Genomic DNA, 6,000 nt, shown 5'->3' on the forward strand with positions numbered 1-6,000 from the left:
GTGTACTTAAACAGCGCTTTTGTTTGCTCATTGTGGAAGCCATCAGGTTCTCCTGACCTGTTGAACAGGAAAAGAGATGTCTGGCCGACCACCTGCGGGGAGGTGACTGCAGGGTCACCCACCAGTCCGCATTCTCCTTTTCCACTCACTGCTGCATTAGGCAAGCTGCAGGCAGTTCAGTGATTGTAAACAGCTGATGTTGTCGTGCCTTTCACAAAGAAGCAAGCGCTATGCCCCAAACCTGACACACCTAATTGTCTTTTGGCTACTGACTGCCTTTTATCCATGTTTTAACGCAGGGGCATTTCGGCAACAAACATTTCTTTTGTCAAAAGCTCTAGGATAGGGTATGGATGCTGCCCAGCCCTGCTTGTATGAAGCATTGGTCAGTTGTGTAATTATAATTTGGAGATGACTCTCTCAGCCTGCAAATGGACAATGGTCGTTTCCCCTCCCCCTTCTTCTTTGAGGCTGCTGCTGTGAAATGCAGTTTTTGTGCAGGCGTATGGCCAACAAGAGCTGACACTAATAAATAAACGACTGGTGCCTGATCAGGATTTCAAGCAAATACAAGATTGTCCGCTGGCTGCAAAGCACATCTTCAAAGGCTGCAGTGTCACAAACATTTCTTTTCAGGAACATAGACAACTACAATCTAGTACCCTGTTGTGCACATCCTTTCAATTGCATTTCGTGGGTCTTAACTGTACAGGGCCAGTGGGCCTACATGTAGGAATGCTTTTGTGATAATGGCCCTCATTACGACCCTGGCGGAAAGTGACTGACCGGACCGCCACAGCGTAAATAGCGTTTCCGCCATTGCACGAAGGAGCAAAGTGCGGCCCATTCCGACCCATCGGGCACGAGCACCACGCCATGGCGGAAGTGCAAAGTCCGCGATGGCGGAAATGACCCCAAAACGGCCCACACCGCCGCAGTACGGCGCCCTAGGTGCAATACCGCCACCCCTCTTAGCGGTCACCGCAGTGTGCGCCTACCGGAAAGTACGGTGACCGGAAATATACGGAAACGGAAGCTAAAACATGGGCCCGGAACGGGAAACATCCCGCCGTACACCTATAAAACCACTAAAACCACACAACCACTAAAATCACTACCCTGAAACACACCCCAACCCGTCATCCACCCTAGCGAAACCAAGAAAAATGGGAAAAGTAGCGAAGAAAGCGTGCGACCGCAAGCGGCAGGTCCACTTCTCCCGTGAGGAACTCACCGTGCTAACAGAGACCCTCCAGGAGAATGCTGCCGTCGTCTTCTCCACGCAAATGACCAGAACGGCACTTGCAAACAAGAAGGCCATATGGGCTCTGGTGGCACAGCGGGTAAGTGCGGTGGGGACCGCACCCCGCACCCCACAGCAATGCAGAAAGCGATGGGACGACCTGCGGATACGCGTCCGCAGCATACTCTCTGCCAACCGCAACATTGCCACAGCCACCGGGGGAGGTCCTGAATCACCCATCAAGTTGACCCCCTGGGAAGAAATATGTGCCTCCACCATCGGAATGGAGAGCATAGAGGGAGTCGGAGGGATGGAGAAAGGAGTGCAGACATCCGAAGAATCAGGTAGGTGGCCCAAATAAAACAATGCCAAATCCACACAGTCCATCCATGTGAAGTACCATGCGTCCACATAGTGCAACAGAAACACATGTCCAGGAGAACGTCCACACACATCGGCCTGATAGCGCACGTAATAACCCACAATAAATACATAAATAATTAAAAACCCCTAAAACACGCACTACACGTGCAGCAGGCACACCCTAACTGCAGGCTGCCAAACAACTGCACCCTCACTCCACACACAAATGAAAGCACCTCCAAGGCCCCGACCCAAATCACCCTCAGGCACCACCCCAATGCATGTGATACAATGCCATTCCAATTCCCACAGACCCATCAATAACCCTCGCCCTCCTTTACTCCACCACAGGGTCCGATCCAAACGATGAGCTACAGGACACCCCTACCAGCACACCTGCAAAGAGGGCCAAGACCAACGGCCAGAGACCCTCCACCTCAGCTGCACGCATCAAGACACGGCAGCAGCACAAATCATGTGGCAGCACAGAGGAGGGAACATCAACAGGCACCCCAGCAGCCAGCATGCCCACAACACCACCACCACAGGTCCCCCCAATGGATGCCACAGAAGGCACTGCCTCTGGTGGCAGCAGCACCATAGGTGACACCCCATTGATGGCAGCATGCTCCGACACAGAAAACGGGGATGTCGAAGTCAGATCCATCCATGACCTGTCCCAATCCCCCTGTCTGTCCCATCCCGTACAACATGAGGATACCACGCAGGGGCACCCACAAGACGACGACTGGCCATCCCCCACAAGCCCTGTGGCAAGGCGACATGAGGACAACAGCCCCTCTGTGACACCCCCGCAAATGGCCATGGCCCAGCAGAGGCAACAGTCCCTCGACCAGTTAATCGTGCAACAGCAGCAACTGGCCACGCTCCTCAAGGACCATGCCGATGAATGTGGGGGCACTAAGGCAGACATAGAAACATCAACTGAGACACTTAGGGCAGAAATGGAGAGAGGTACAGAGACGCTAAGGGCACAAATGGAGAGTAGCACCGAGAGCCTGAGAGTCCAAATGGAGAGAAGCACCGAGAGCCTGAGGGGGGAACTGCATGCGACGTCCAAAGACGTATGTGCCGAACTTGCCGCAGTGCGCCGTGTGCTCACTGAGCTCTCGCAAACCCTTAGGGACATGCATGGACGTGAGCAGGCAGACACATCATCCGTTGCAAGTTCCGTCCAGGGCAGCCCCCAACGTAGATCTGGGAGGAACCTGCGCTCCACAGGCAGGGGTGCCCCTGATACCCGCAGAGGGGGCATGCAATAGCGACAGCCCACTGACAATGAGCATCTTTGGACACTGGTGTTCGGGGGGGAGGTAGGAGGGTGGAGGGGGTGTGTTGGGCTCACTTGGGTGGCGGGTCGATAGGGTGTTTAACATGATATCACATATGCCATAAACAGTGCACGATCAACCAATGAGATGTGTGGACATTGATCTTTGTGTACTAGGCCATCATAGGCGTACAGTCCATATTGTGCATGTCCCAGACACACACAGTGCCACGAGTCCCGTGTCCATGTATCAGCCACCAGGCGTGAGTGCTAGAAGCATACATCAATGAGATGCTGACGAATGTCACGGGCCTCCGGTGCCTCGCAGACTCCATGAGGTGCTGCCACATCCCCACCCTCATCATGACCATCATCAGGTGCTTGCAGTTCTGCGTCAGGGGGCATGGGCACATTTCTACGTACGCACATGTTGTGGAGCATGACACATGCCATGACCATCTTTGCAACCTTCACATGGCGGTACAGGAGTGCCCCGCCAGACCTGCTGAGGCAGCGGAAACGACCCTTCAGTAGGCCGAATGCCTGTTCTATGACTACACGGGTACGTGAGTGGGCATGGTTGTAGTCCTCCTCATGCTGGTCCCGTGGGTTCCGGACTGGTGTGAGGAGCCATCTCTTCAGTGGATATCCAGCATCACCTGTATGTGGACGAGAAACGTATGATGTGGAATGCCATTGCTACGTACGCACACCCCCCCCCCTTCCTGCCAGGTCATTGCCGAATCACATACCCCACATAATCATGCATGTAATGAGACTCACCGAGTAGCCAGGATCTGTTCCCTGCGTGTCGCTCCATGTAGCGTGGTATTGTAGAGTTCCTCAAGACCATGGAATCATGGGTTGATCCAGGGAATCGGGCACAACAATGTGTAATGATCCTGTTGGAGTCACACACCATTTGTACATTCAGGGAATGAAATTGTTTTCGGTTGCGGTACTGGGCCTCCATGGCATGTGGGACGACCAATTCCACATGGGTGCAGTCGATGGCACCAATGCAACCCGGTATGCCGGCAAGTGCATGGAATCCCACCTTTGTGTTGGTAATTTCCTGCTCCGAGCGTGGTAGAGAGATGTAGTCGTCTGCGTGCTGCAGGAGGGCATCGAGCACTTGAAATAGTGTCCGTGAGAACAGTGGCTGAGAAATGCCATGCAACTGTCCGACTGTGTGCTGGTAGGTGCCTGTGGCCAGGAAGTGGAGTACAGACACCACCTTCAGTAGGGGTGGGATGGCGGTTGGGCTATCTATCATGCTGACAAGGTCAGCCTGTGTCATGTCCACAATGGCGGTTATGGTGTCCCGGTCCAAACGGTAGAGGGTGTGGATCTGCTCATCAGTGAGGTTGAACGGATGTGCTCGGAGGCGTGGGATTGCGGGCTGCCTGCGTGGTGGTAGTGGCTGTGCTGGCGGCCCTTGCTGGCCCTGCCTTGGCCTCCTCCTCCTCCTGCGTCTCCTCCGTGCGGCCGGTTGTAGTTGGTGTTCGTCTTCTTCTTGTAGTTGGAGTACTTGCAGTGCTATCAGGTCCCCCAGGGCCAACATCGCGAGTCCTGCCGGTAGCATTTCGGTGTGGTTGTGGGAGGAGACTGGCTGTGCAATTTATGTGTTTTCAGGCTGTATGGCCTCCACCTGTGGTGATTCATTCCACCTGTGCAAACTGCTCTCCCCTTTGGCCGGGCACGTCCCGCGCACAACGCTGCAATTCGGGGAATGGCATCTTGCTATTGCAATCATGTATTTGTACCCGATGGCCGTGTGAGATTGTTAGATATGTTCATCCTGCTGTGGTCCCATTGTTTCACATACTATCTGTGCAGTCGCGAACAGACTTGTGAAGGGTCAGTGGAACGTAGTACTCGAGTAACGGTGGGCCCTCATGCATCACTGTACCGAGTTGCAACGACGGGCGGGGCGTCCCATTTGTGGGTGAAGGCAGTTGCCATTTTCACACACAGCCGCACTCGATGGAATAATTAGTGATTTCAAACGGCCACAGATGCCTCTTCGACGTGATGTTGCAAATGAGGAATTTGAAGGGCGGCGCTTTCGGTTTTCAGCTAGCGGCGAGGAAATGCCCACAGGTCTGACTGCAAATATAACGTACTATTGTTCTATGTCCTTGAGACAGGGGCCATGGCGAGGATGCAATGATTGATATGAATAGTTTGGGATGCGCAATTGCGACGTGGGCGGTGAGGCCGGACGTTCCCAAATACATGTTACTTCACTACACTGGAATCCCGGGCTGGGGCACTGTGGATTTTGCAGGCTGCATAACGCACAGACTCAATGGATATTTCTAATGTTATGTGAGTAAATATTCAGGCGTTTTAATCCCGGGATGAGGGAATGATGAATGGATGCATGGGCAGGTGATTTGATACAGAGTTTGCCATGTACAGGGCTTCTTGGGATCTATCCGCCTCCCCTACGCTATGTGATGCAGGGCTGCCATAGTGGGACCATCGTCTATCTGGCCTTGTTGAGCCCTCCCTGTCTCGACGCGCCCTCAGACACTTGTGTCCATGCACGTTAACATTCCCATCTGATGGATTCTGTTTTGACAGACGCATGCACAGGTACACTCGTTCGTGATGGTGTTTGCACCTCGATATAGATGGTTATGAGTCGCAAGTGGTTTTTGGGTGGTGATGATCCTTTGGAGTGGGCTAGCATGCATATAGCTGTGGATTTAGTGTGATCATTGGAGTGAGTTGTTGGAATGTAGTTCTGATGGCCATTCTGTTCTTTTTCTTTTCTTTTGGTTGACAGGTATCTCCTCCCCTTTTGCCACTGCCATCTGTATGCCACTCCTGCAGATGGGTTTTACTCCCGACACCTGCTGCTTCGTGTTAATCAGTGGAGCAGCATTACGATCTTATGGGACGATCGCCAATGGGCCACATGCCCTTACGCAGTACTGGTGGCTCGGAGCAACATTTCGGCCTTTCAGCTGGACTAGTGCCTCCCCATTGGGCCGGCCCTGCGGATCTGTGCGCTTCCATGTTGCCTTTTCGTACGTGAATGTGGCTCTGTGTACCATGATGGAACAGGGCGTCACACAAGTAGTGGCTGGTCATT

This window comes from Ambystoma mexicanum, chromosome 6q (genome assembly GCF_040938575.1).
Source record: "Ambystoma mexicanum isolate Mex_15411 chromosome 6q, UKY_AmexF1_1, whole genome shotgun sequence".
Lineage (NCBI taxonomy): Eukaryota > Metazoa > Chordata > Amphibia > Caudata > Ambystomatidae > Ambystoma > Ambystoma mexicanum.